This window comes from Sceloporus occidentalis, unplaced genomic scaffold (assembly GCF_023333645.1).
Source record: "Sceloporus occidentalis isolate IW3139 unplaced genomic scaffold, rSceOcc1.0.p SCAF_1, whole genome shotgun sequence".
NCBI classification, from domain to species: domain Eukaryota; kingdom Metazoa; phylum Chordata; class Lepidosauria; order Squamata; family Phrynosomatidae; genus Sceloporus; species Sceloporus occidentalis.
Genome location: NW_028316981.1, coordinates 113357480 through 113371715, shown reverse-complemented (window position 1 = coordinate 113371715; position 14236 = coordinate 113357480). Strand labels below are relative to the sequence as shown.

The window sequence follows — 14236 nt, the reverse complement described above, 5'->3', positions numbered from 1 at the left end:
TTTCTGCAGAATATTTGGCTGTGACCATATAGCTATGAGGTCAGCCGTCTCCGCATGAGACCAAGACATCCCACTCCCTTTTTTTGGGGTGCTTGTGGATGGCTGTGCCATCCGGCCTGGTGCCAAAGGGGAGCCGCCACACAGCTGTGCCAGGAGCAGCTGAACTGTGCCCGTTCCCCAAGTGAAAATGGCGCTGGAATGTGTGTAGGGGTTCACTTTAAAATCTAAACTTTCCCTTATCACTTTCTCCAAGCAAAACATCCGCCGGCAAAACTTACAACTTCCCGCGATTGTAGCAGCGCATGCGTACATGTTGCTCTAGGGTTAGGGTTACGAGCCTTAAAATGCAGTGCAGCTGTGCCGCAGCTTCCACAGCTGCCTGGCATCTGACGCTCTAATTAGAGCCTCACTATAAAACGCGCATGTTCCGGGACCCCGACCCATTATGCAACGCAGCTGACTCGGAGCCTTTAGATGGGCAACTTAAATTTGTGGCGTGACAATTGTGGCGTACCAGTGCAGCAGCTTATAGACGGAGATGCACAGGTACGCCGCTTTTGAAAAAGAAGCGGAAAAAAGCAGCACTTTTTTAATGCCGCTTCTTCCCAGTTGGGGCGTACAGGCGGTGCATTCATGGCGGCATTCAGGTAAGGGCCATCTAAAGGCTACACCTTCATGATGTCATGAACACACCCCTTTTTGCCTGTCTGTAACGCGCCTCTGGCTATCACCATGAGATTTAAAACTAAAAAGGTATCACCTGCCACACTAAAGGAGGGAAAAGTCTAATTTTTATCTTGATTTTTAAAAAAGGAAAAAAAATCCAAATTTTGAACAACATAAGTACTGTTACAGTCTTGTAAAAATATATGCATAGTCATGCATTTCTGCAGATATCTTTGAAAACCACTTCTATCACTGTGTAGAGCTCTGAACAAGAAAAAGTGTGGACATATATGATCTAAAAATAGAAATAAGTTCAAATAACCATGTTTTTCTCCCCAAAGACCTATCTTTACAGCTTGCATCAGTGGCTGAAAAGATGAGACAGGTAATACTTTTTCTACAGGTATTATAGAACTAAGAAGTTAATTACTTGATATAGTTGGGTTATTATTTCATCGTCTATCTAAATTCATTTGGGACTTTAAACAATTTGTTATGTAGCACCATACTTTGAGTCCACTTCAGATACAGCCAATTATATGTCCATCAACAGCTATTTGATTACAGGAACAATGGAGACAGAAGGCATGTGTCCTGTGCTGAATATAGATTAGAAAGAGGTCACTCTGACATACATAATTAGTTTTGGAATTACAGTTAATAGGTAGGGTCTCTTTATGTACCCACACATTGGCAGTGAAAATGGAACAGATCTGGTCCAGCCTGTCTGCTTTTTGCCAGCAGTACCATGGTTTGATAGCCAGCTGGTAAAATTAAGTACACGCACACTCACAGACACTAAATCACCAAGAAAATAACATTTGCATAATACTTTGGTCATGATGCTTGCATCTCCCTTTGGAAACATTTATGCTGTTAAATAATTATGCACATTCCAAATATTTGGCTGACTGCAAAAGATGTATCTTCAAGTGCCTTGAAAGAATTAAATAGATGCTTAAGCAAGGACAAAGTAAAGAACAAACTGAAAGTATCTAGATGCTAACAAGTCACTGTGCTGTGTTCTTGTGCAGATACATGGGGACTATGGAATCAAAATACTGACTTTAAGGTTGACCTTACAGCAATCTGAATTTTTCAATTGCACTTGCAAAGACCATCAGACCGATATGGCAGTGAATGAAGTCTTCTAAACACAATCCTACTCTCCCCCCCTCCCCAATTTTGTAAATTTATTAGAACACTGAAAAGGGGGCTAAATCAAGGTTGGTCAACTTGTGCTCTTCCATATATTTGGATTGTAATAGGAACTCCCATTGTTCCTCAGCATATTAATGCTGGTGTAAAATGTAGTTTGCTATATTCCCCAGCACTAGGTATTCTGACCTGGTAGTTGTTGGCATGGTCCAGAATTTCAGTGTTTTCAAATAGCATCCTGTGCCCTCGTTGGCATGTAGCATGTTCTACTATTGCTTATTTTTCTGGCTGGCCCAGTCTGCAGTGTCTCTCGTGTCCCTTCATTTGTGTTTGGTTGCTGCATTTGGTGTCCATATGTAGACATTGCAGACTGGGCAAGCCAGAAAAATCAGCACTAACAGAAAACATAAGCCAATTGTGGCACAGAATCTATTTGAAAACACTGAAATTCTGGACCATGCCAACAACTACTTGGTCAGAATGCATAGGGAGGCCATTGAAATCCACAGACACCTGGACAACTTCAACAGGAAAGAAGAAATACTTGAAGTAAATAAGGTTTGACTACCAGTCCTGAAAAACACCAAAATCAAGATGCAAGACAAGCCAATGAACAACACCCAGACTCAAGGGGTTTCCCCTCAGACAATAGATTACTTATTAAATAGACACAAATCCCCCTCACATATCCTCCACATAACACCTCTAGGCTGTGCAATTCAACACAGTACAACACACAAACTAATTCCACCATTAACATGTAAAAAAACAAACAACAACCTCCACTTCCTCCTAAACAAGGGTTCCACAGGTATATATACTCCAAACACTTCCAGGCCACCATCCTCTGAAAATCCCAGCCACAGTTGCAGGCAAAATGTTAGGAATAAATTCTTCTGGAATGCAGCCCCCCCCCCCAAAAAAAAACCCACAGAAAACTAATATTATGTGATGGTTTAGGCTACACTCTTCTCGAGATCCTAAGTGTGCATGTGCGCACACGCATGCACACATATACACCCAGGTGAACATTTTATGTCCCACTACTCTTGTTTTATGAGAAACAGTATGGTGTAGGGCTTTGATTGTTGCCCTAGGACTTCAGGAGAACAGAGTTCAAATCCCTGTTCAGATATGAAAATCCAGTGGCTGACCTTGGGCAAGTCCCATGCTCTCAGCTTTGAAGAAGGCCATGATAAAACTCCTCCAAATACATTTTAACAAGTAAAACCTAGCATAGGGTTTCAATATAGTGGAGCAAACTTGAAGGTACATAGTGACAACAATGACACCTCTCTTTTATGGTTGCTTTTTGCAACTGACCATATCCCACTGTCTCCCAGTGTATTCCAGTTCACTTGACACTACAAGAATGAATACATTTTATACAACTCCTGGGAATTGCTGTTTTAGGAGAAGCTGAACTGGACCAAAGGCTTGTCTTGTTTAGCTTTTTATTTGCACAGCCAACCAATTGTTTATGCCATTAATAATAATAATAATAATAATAATAATAATAATAACTTTATTTGTATACCGCCCTTCGAAACATCAAGGCGGTTAACAACAATAAATATCACACATACAATACAAATTTTAAAACAGTACAGTTAAACAATAAAAGAACTTGTGCCAAGTCACCAGCTACTAACAGAGGGAGGAGAGGGCACTCAGGGCAAAAGAGATCAGGAGTAGGCCTGCTCGAAAAAGAATGTTTTCAACCCCTTCTTAAATTGGGCCAGGGAGGTTGCTGAACGGAGCTCAATGGGCAGCGAGTTCCAGAGGGTAGGGGCCGAGGTGGAAAAGGCCCTTCTAGTGGTATTAACTAATCTAGCCTCCGGAACTCTTAACAGATGCTGCCCGGTGGATCTGAGTGTGCGGGGCGGATTGTACGGAGAGAGGTGGTCCTTTAAGTACTCTGGGCCCAAGCCCATTTAGGGCTTTATAGATTATAACCAACATCTTGTATTGCGCCCGGAAGCGGATAGGCAGCCAAGGTAGGTCTTTTAAGACCGGTGTTATGTGACTGGTCCTAGATGTGTTAGTGACCAGTCTTGCTGCCATATTCTGCACTAATTGCAGCTTCCGGGTATGGTACAAGGGTTGCCCCATGTAGAGCGTGTTGCAGAAATCCAAACGAGAGGTTACCAGAGCATGTACCACTGTTTCTAGGTTCCCCCCGGCTCAGGTAGGGACGCAGTTGGCGTATCAGCCGAAGCTGATAACAGGTGCTCCTGACCGTCGCATCCACCTGAGATGTAAGGTGGAGCGACGAGTCAAGGAGCACCCCCAGACTGCGTGCTGAGTCCTTCACAGGAAGCGTGATCCCGTTCAGGACAGGTGGAACCACCGCCATCCCCGGGCCAGGGGAACCTATCACAAGCACTTCTGTTTTCTCTGGATTCAAGCTGAGTCTGTTTTCCCTCATCCAGCCCATTACCGACTCCAGACAGGCCACGAGAGGAGAGATGCCATCCCCGGTCACTGCATCAGTCGGAGACATAGAGAAAATTATTTGGATGTCATCAGCGTACTGATAACCCCACGCCCCATGTCTCCGGATGATCTATCCCAGCGGTTTCATGTAAATGTTAAAAAGCATGGGAGACAGAATGGCTCCTTGAGGGACCCCAGATGTAAGGGCCCTCTTATCGGAGCACACGTCTCCCAGCTGCACCATCTGGAACCTCCCAGAGAGGTAGGACCGGAACCACTGGAGTGCAGTGCCCCGACTCCCACCTCTACCAGGCGCTCCAGAAGGATACCATGGTCTATGGTATCGAAAACCGCTGAGATGTCTAAGAGCACCAACAGGGTATATAAACCCTATAGAAAGCTCATAAGAAGAACATAGATGAAGCAACACTCTCCCAGTTTTGTTTCTTGTTAGCTGATATACAGGGGCATACTGTCAGAGAGAGAGAGAGAGAGAGAGATTAACCATGCAAACTGATAGCCCTCAGTAACTCTGTATACCATAAATGCATCCTTGAAAGTCTCCCACATTTTCAGCCATTTCTGCATCTTACAATAATAAATTCACCATTTCTACTCACTGTTTCTCTAACTGCTGGCCATTTCCCATTTACTAGCTTAGCTTATAGGTTGGGTGACACATGTTTGCTTTCACTTCACTGCTACATTATATTATTTTACCTTTTGGTCTTTCTCCCAGTTATGAGTGCAATGAATATAGACCCAAACTGACAGTTCAAAATAACTGTAAGGCATTAGTCCTGTCTCCTGAACAAATTTACTAGGGAATAAGTCCCATAGATTTCCAAATCATTAAAGTCTGAGTACACATGTTAAGGTCTATATGGTATGATAAGTAAACTTACACCTTCCATTCATTTCTCATATCTAATTCAGATCTCATATCTAATGCACTCCCTTCTATTGTTCAGGGTAGCCTGAAGCCCTGAAGTAGTGCTGTGCAATGTTAAGCACATTTAATCAGAGGCAATTCTTATAGAATTAAAACAGGCTAAGTTCCTAGAAAATGTGTGAAGGATTTCTACTTCAGGGTTACTAACAAGTTGTCCTATACAAATCTAGGAGAGCACATGAATTACAGCAGAAATGGAATCCTAGGGGAAAATCCCAGTTAAAATGAACAGAAATGATGCAAAAACTGTGCTTTGAGAATTATATCCCATGGCTAAAATCTTGTAATTGGTCATGCATTTATAATGTCCTTGAAATAAATGGTGAATTGCAACCCATGTAATTAGATAAGAGTTAATAGCTTTCTATAATGTGTTGGTTGTTCTTCCTTATGGGTCTTTTGTATGAGTTCTTGTGTGTCCTTAGGAGGGAGAATATTCAGCATATTATCATAGATGGCCCAAAACATGAAGTAGAGTAACTAACTGACTACCAGTCTTGCCATCTGATTAGGTCTGTTCGTCTCCCTTCCGACCAAGTTTGCTTTTGATTCCCATCCTGCATTGCTTGTACCTTTTCCTCCAGACATAGGCTTTTTTTATTAGACACTGACCCATCTTCTACCTATCCAACCATGTTAATAATTTTAGGGTGGAAAAATTGTGCCAGAAGAGCCTCACTGATAGAGCTCACATGCTGACCTGTAGCTCACATTCAGATGATCTACTGGCTGTTGGGCATACTTCTGTTATTCTACATCCAAGAAGATTTGAGTGGACCTTTGTCTGAGAAATGAGAAATTGAAATTCCACATCATATCTAGGGAGAACAATATTTTAACAGACAGCCTCATCATTGGGAACCGCGTAACTCTTAAAACATTGAAACAGCAGGAAATGATTTCTTTTCCACTTTATCTGCATGCCATTTGTTCTGTCACTAACTCCCCTCCCCCCAATAGCTTTCAAAGGCTCTGGAAACCTTTGAGTTAGATTTGCTGATAGTTAAATCAATGAGACAAGCTTTTTTTTTTTTTTTGGTGGCACTTTAAAAGTCACGTGTTATAACTGGCAGTTTTGAAATTACAAAGTTTCCTTTGGTGTAGGCATATATTGTCAATTCATGCCTTTGTAATTTCTTAAATGAAATGTATTTTTGACAGTCAGAATGCTGGACAGACAGTCTTTTGTTTCAGACATAATGTAAATTGAATAAAATGCCAGTGAATAATGTTTTCATGCTGTTACATAAATGCAAAGGGGGAAGAGGGCAATAATTTTATTTTATAATTACTTTCCAAAGTGAAAATAAATGTCAAAATAAACACAGAGTATTTATTTGTAAAGGAGGAAACAAGAATCCTGTGACAAGCCCTTATTATAATGCCTTGCCATTTGTTGTTATGCCAAAGGATTGATAGGTCACAGGATGAAACATTTTTTCCTCTGGGAACTATTGGACTTGAGTGAATTTCACACCCTGTTAATTCTGATGGTTGAATTCTTCCCAGCTTTTCCTATGGTTATTATTAGATATGTCCAACAATGTATTTTCATTTAAAGAACATGGAAAGAATTTGTTTACATTACTCTTAGTTTTGTATCCTTTGCTGACTCTGCAGATTTGCTTCAAGGGTATTGTATTTCCAGTGAACTCAATGTGATGTACTGGGAGTTGATATGGAGCTCAAGATAATTCAAAATTAAGAGGATATTTGGGACAATTTATTACTACTCATCCAATTAAATCAAGCCACCCTAACTCCACAAAATTTCAAATTTACAGTCTTGAATTATTATGACTACATGCATACTATCTCACCCAACATCTGTAGAATTGCCTAATGATGGCCCACTAAGCAAGTAACCATGATTATTTTCCTTTATATATTTGTGGAGAGATCAAAGAAACACAGGCAAGTTCTTTAAAGTAATTCTGGCCATTGATTCATCTGACTTGGTATTGCCAATACTGACCAGTAAAGTTTTTCTGGAGTCTAAAGCAGGGTTTCTTCTTGTCCTAGATGGAGATGTCAAAAAATAAAACTGGAATTTTGGGGTATAAACCATGTGCTACCACCAAACAATAGCCATATCACCATTGCCACTAGCACATGCAGTCGGGACCAGAACTTCCACTCTTTTAGAAACACAAACTTCCAAGGGAAGAAAAACATTATTTTTCCATATATTTTATATCACATTTTTTCCAGTACAAGGATCCAAGGTGGACCACAATATGATTAAAAACAAAGTATATCTAAAGACACAAATTATGATATTCACAACTCCTTCACAAGGGCCCACCTGGAATTCCCACTGTGCTGGCATAACTTCTGCATTGGTGCCTCCAATGTTCACACCAGCATATAGGCAGGCTCAATAGTGGGCTGCCACAATGTCTCAACCATAAGCCTTGTCTGCTCCAGCTCCGCAGTAGTATGGAGCTTGAAGTCCAGGAAAGCCATTAGAAGGCCAGACAAATGGACGTCTGTCTGTTCCCAAAAGAGTATATTCTTGCTCCATCCCAAACCAGAGGTTCTGGTTAGACTCCATGTCCATAATCCTTCTACAGGTATACCATAGATTTGTTTCTGCAGACTTCCAGTTGTACTTTAAGAACTCACAGAGAACCAACTTGTTGGGGGCTTTGCGGAAAGTGTCCCGGAGCATGGCAGATGGCACAAGGTATATATCACTGTTGGAACCCTCAGACTTGAAGGTGCTGGAGCCATCAAAATTCCATTCTAGTAGATCTTCAAGGTTCTTAGGCTCATGATCCAGTGTCCGGTTTTTACAAGGCAGAAACTCGCCAGTCCCATCTATCCAGATGTACATAGCTTGCACCTTGTCTCCCTGAGGCAGCTTCATGTACATATCCCATAATTTTTTTATATCCCATAAAATGTACAGTGCTGTGTAAATTTACAGCACTTTATAAATAAAGGTTAATAATAATAATAATAATAATAATAATAATAATAATATTAAAACCATTTAAATTACACTAGAGAGTGAAAGAAAAAAGGTAAAATACAGTCAGCTCTTGGTATCCATGGGAGATCCATTCTGGACACACACACCCCAAAAAAACCACAAAATCTATTGATGCTCAAGTTCCATTGTACCCAATGGTGGAGCATGCAAATGGCATTGCCACCTTTAGCTACAATGGGACTTCAATGGAGGCACTTGCACATGGCCATGCTGCCATTAAGGACAGTCTCTGTCATCCCCAGTGGGACCGCATGCATGTGGCTGTGCCACCATTAGGGGCACTGGGACCTAACGATGCAGCAGGCATGTGCACACACCACCATTGGAGACAATGCAGGCTTGCCGTTCGCTGATGCTTGAATCCGTGGATGGCAAATCCACAGATACCAAGGGCTGATTGTACTCCAACACATTAGAATGTACACACACACACACATACACATACACACACATATATATTTCTTTGAAATATGAATCTCAATTGTGCAGTACTGTTTGCTACAACAGCAGCACTGCAACAGTATCTGGACCTCTTTAATGAAATGCAGGATGCTATAACTCAGAGAAACCTGAAATGAGTACTGAGAGAGTAGAAACTGGGCCAGCAATAAGTAGCTCTAGTGTTTGTACTTAAATCAGTGTGGGACTGTCCTGTGTGTGTGCCTGCAGAGGCTAAGGGCATGGGAGGAGATAATACAAATGGCAAGAGGAGAACAAAATGGCAAAGCCCAGTGGTGCTGGAATGGAAATAGTCGGAACTTTATTGGCCTAGATCCAATAATCAATGAACCCCCTTGTTAACTCCCATCTTGACTGCTGGAAGAACCATTTAAGGTGTTGAGACTAGGTCCTACTGCAGTGTGCAGTACTGTGTCATTCCTTTCCCACCACCTGGGAGTGATGCTGGTGTGCCATCACCTAAGTGCCTCATCCCACATTCTCTCCCGCAGGTCCCCTAGGACCATATTGTTTGGAAGCAGATAAGCCTACTGTCTCCCAACAAAGATAGACCTTGTCCAATGTCCATAGTACTTCACATTGTAGAGGTGTGACAAGATATAAAATGCATTAATATGAAAGAAAGCCAAATAGGCAAATATTTATGGAGAAGGAAAAGAAAACCTCTTTGAGCTAGACATCAATTGAGGCCACAGACAAAATTTCTTGCCTGTAGAGTGGGCAGCTAGCTGAGGCCACAGCTAGCTTGTTGAGAATCCAAAGCACAGAATGGGCCAAGGCTAGGGCACCAAACTGGAGTGAAAAAGTTTTTCCCAGATTCCCCTCTGGGAGTGCCATCTGCAGTTGCCTATCAGGTTGTTGACTGGTCAGCTGGCTATGCCTACCATGTTACTAGGCCACTAGGGAAGCACTACTGTGAGGGTTGAAGAAAGCCCAACTTATTTCTCTGCTTCTCCAGTATGTCAAATGGCACAAAAATCTCCAGGTGAGCAGGAACTCGGGATTCTGCCATTTTTTAAGAAAGCAACACATTATAGGCAGGGGCTGGCTGGCCAGGCATATATATGTACCATTACTTTAAAAAAAAACTTTAAAAATATATCATTCTTTGCTACAGGAAAACTGAGCTTCTCTCAAGTATGCAGCTATCGACATGGCAGCAGAAGCAAATTCGATTTTGTACTTGTAGTCATGATGGCATTATGACCAAAGTAAGTTTAAAATGTGATGCTGCATGAGCTCCATCCTTTAAATTAGGCTCTGCATACTCTGAATCTGTCTGTGTTCTCTCTCTCTCTTTCTCTCTCTCGCATCTTGTAGCACCTTTGAGACTGTCTCAAAGGTGCCACATCTTCTATCTATCTATCTATCTATCTATCTATCTATCTATCTATCTATCTAATCTATCTAATCTATCTATCTATCTCGGTGTGTGTGTGTGTGTGTGTGTCTGAAAATGTGAAAGTGTTGGAAGGCCTGGCATAATGGATGGAGAAAGGAGAAGAAAATTTTTTTTTCCCTTGCTTCTCAGCCCTAACATGTGCATATGTTTCTGTATGTTTCCATGAAGACAGAATCTTTGTTGAGGACACTGCAAATCTCTTTATAGGAGGTAATTTTGTTTAATAATATGAGAGGCATTATACCTTTTTTTTTTAAAAAAATGCACCATTTGTCAGGGCATTGCTTCTCTTCTCTAACTATTGCAGCTCTGTGCTCTAAGCAGGGCATATTATTCATTTCCACAAACAGGGCAATATTTTATATTTATACCTTAAGTCCAGGACTATACCGGTGTATGTTTTCATTTCTAATCACAATTTTGCATTGTTTCCTGATAATTGTTATTTTATCAAAAGGGAACCAGAGTATTCATTTTGATACTTATATATTTTTACGACTGCAAAATTCCCTCTAGATATTTAGGTAAAGGAGCAGCAATTGATAATCCAAGAGGTTTCCGTTTACCTATTTCTGTAAATGCCATTGAGATGGAAGACTTGTAAGTGGATCTGTTCTTTTCTCAATTTGAAATTCATGAGAGCAGACATAAAACAGTTATAACTTGCAGCACTTTTCTTATTAATAAATATGAATGTGGAATATTAAGGTTGGAATAAGATATGCTATTTCTTTTATTCTGATTTTAGATATGTGGAAGAATGAGTGAAAGGGCTAGGCGGCATTCTCATTCTTTGTTAAATACTGTATGGTCAAGGGTTGTTAAGATGAATTTTGGAAAGAAAAAAATAACACCCTTCTTAAGATGAATTTTGGAAAGAAAAAAAATGTTGGCATGACAGAAGGAGAAAGCTTCAGTTCTGAAGATTGAATTCTACATGGGTTTTTGTGCATGTGTGTTTGTGTACTGATGTTTTTACATAAACATGCATATAGTTATGAATGACCTGTAGTACTCTCAAGCAAAGAGAAAAGAATTTAGGTAATTTACTTTTAAGCCAGTTGCTTCCTTCACATCAACTTTAAAAAGTGTTCTAAACTTTAGAGTGCCAATTTGTGGTGATGTCCATTTACCCACAGATATGCCACCAAGACAGAGGCTGCTACCACACTGAGAAGTCAATGCAGCTTGACACTGATTTAATTGTCATGGCTCAGTGCTACAAAATCCTTGGATTTGGAGTTTGTTTTGGTACTAGAGCTCTCTGTCAGAGAAGTAGGGATGTAAAGAATATTCTCCAAAATTCGAAAATTAGTAGAAATATGCCTAATTCGACAATTTCGATAACATTTTAGAGAGAAGAAATTCTGAGCACTTCTCGATCAATGAGTAAGAATTTTTATTTTTAATAATTTCGAAATGAAGTGAAGAGACAAGACTGAGCTGACAATTCGACCTCCAGGATTTGGGTATTTTGCGTAAGAAAAGCTACCATTCATACTGGCTTTTACCAGGGGCTATTTCCTTTGTTAGGGTGATTCCCCCCCCCCCCCCCATCTTTTCTCACTCACAGCTTTGCTTTGAAAAACAAAACAGAACTAAAGGACTCCTCTTTACATTATGCTCTGCCATTAAAATTCTCACAAAAGAGAAGAAGGAGGTGGGGCTGACAAAGGGAAGTTTGGCAGATGTTTAAAGAACATTCCTCTTCTGAAAAAACCAGAAGGCACACACACAAACACACAAAAGAAAAAAAAAATCTCAACAAATAAACAAGAAATGCTAGAGTTGGGGGACCCTCAAGGACCATCCAGTCCAACCCCCTTCTGCTATGAAGGAATACATAGGAATACATGGGATCCTAGAGGACATGTAGTCTGATCCCTGTTCAACATCAGGATGGCACTGGAAGACGGGACAAACCGAGGGTTTTCTTGGCATAAAGAGGAGTTTTGCCATGGGATGCCTCTGAGGCTGAGAGAGTGTGACCCTCACAAAAGAGAAGAAAGGGCAGGGTGGGGTGCAATGGCAGGAATTCTGCCATGATGGATAAAACCTAGCATTCGAAGGGTTTCCAATAGGTCATCCAACCCCCCCTCTTCTACCATGAAGGAATACCTAGGAGTTGGAGTTGAAGCTGAGAGCAAGTGACTTGCCCAAGGTCAGCCAGTGAATTTCTAGGGTGAACTGGGAGGCTAGAGTCCTGATCCCAGCTCAGCCATGTAAATCCACAGGGTGACATTGGGTAAGTCACACTCTCTCACTCATGGATATTTTGCACTCTCCTTGCCTATTATTATTATTATTATTATTATTATTATTATTATTATTATTATTGCATGACCTTGGCATCACCATGGGAGAGGTGCAGAGTTGGATCCCATGTATTCCTTCATAGCAGAAGGGGGATGGTCCTTGAGGGTCCCCTCAACTCTACCATTTCTTGTTGGGGCTTCAATCACAGTTTATTTGTTGAGGCTGGGCTCCCCCCCCCCCCTTTTGTGTGTGTGCGTTCAGCTTTTTTAAAGCATAGGGATGTTCTTTAAACCTCTGCCAAACTTCCTTTTGACATGGTAATTGAGTTTGAAATGCAAAGTAATTAGCGTAATTATTCATCTTGTCTTTTATTGTCATTCGAGAAATCTGTGAAAAATATTTCGCTGGCTGCTGGAAGGGAGAGAAGAAATCACCTTTTGAAAGGGGGACTTGTGGAACGAATATTTTTTAAAGAAATGCTCATCAAGTTCTCAATGAATGAGAAGAAAAACATGGGTTTCTCAAATCACTACGAAGAGATGGCTAAATATCTCACAAAACTACAAATCCCAGAATCCCATAGCACTGAAAGCCACAGCAGCTAATGTGGTGTGAAACGCCATTCATTTTGCCATATAGTTGCAGCCTTACTGAAAACATCAGTGTTCCACCCTTGGACTCATCCACAAAGTTGGTTGTGCCTCTAGTAATACCAAAATGGCTGGGTTTTCCTCTGTTGCTTGCAGTCCCAGATGCAGAAGACTCTCCTGAAGAGTTGTAATTTGCTCCATACCCCATTCTATTTCTTGGGACAAATAGAATCCAATAGAGGATAATTAAAGGGGGATGTATCAACAGCAACCAGTCTAAAAAACTGCTCAAGGGCGCTTTTGTCAGGAAGATAAAACTCTTCTGGAAGAGTTTGGCTATGAAGGCAGATGCAAGGTTCTGGCCTCACTCTTCTTTGTCTAGAGACTATTTGCACTTTATAAAAATGAGCAAAAAGCTCAGGGACACAAATATTCACATACAAATGCACACACTGTCAATCCAATGTGAAAGACACATACTTAAACCAAGGGACTTCCAAGTGCTTAGATTTTCTGGATCATGCCCCAAGTGGTTTTAGATATTGAATGAGCCATACCACACGCAAACCAGCACAGTCAGAATGAAAATTAATTCATACAGTAATTTTTGTATTTATTTTTAACTGAATTTTTCCTTTATATTAAATATAGCCAGGTGAATAATGTATAGTAACAAAAGAGATATATAACCAAGTAGGCTGATTTCAAATTTAATTATTGTGGGGAAAATAACATCACTGGAACTTCTTTTTATTAGGTGAAATTCATCATAAGCTTTTCTCCTTTTCTTTCTAAAATTTCTATCATTCTATTCACACAGTGTTAGGAATCTTCTTAACCAGAGGTGGAGTATTTATATATTCACTTTCATCTCCTCAATGAGACAAGACACATTTTTCAATATTGTTACTTTCAGATTAGGTTGTTATCAAAGACACAACATGAGGGGATGATTTGTAAGCAATTGCCTGGCTTTGGTTCTTCTGAACTTTCAGCATTATGAATGCAGAATGTGTTGCCTGATAAATGAGCAAAAAACAAAAGTACCTATAAAATTCTTATTAATATTGTGGAAGCTGTAAGACTAATCTCTCTCACAAAAATTGACCTTCATTCTTATTATACCAAGCTCATGATTTGTTCCACAAGCAAAACACAGGGCCTGGGTAACATCTCTCCTGCCTTATTGATCCATTCCATTGAGCTGGGAGAATAATTTTTATCCAGTGACCCATTAACGTGGCAGACCCTTAAGACGTTTATCTGGGAAAGAGTAATGATGTCATCAGCTGTGCTATAAAATCACAGATTCGATTTTCCAC

At 40.6% G+C, this 14236-nt stretch overlaps 1 pseudogene; it reads right to left on the bottom strand.

The window, feature by feature from the left end:
* Positions 1-7403: 7403 nt before the first annotated feature.
* Positions 7404-8087, bottom strand: LOC149321958 (glutamine synthetase pseudogene; annotated as a pseudogene).
* Between the last annotated feature and the right edge of the window lie 6149 nt (positions 8088-14236).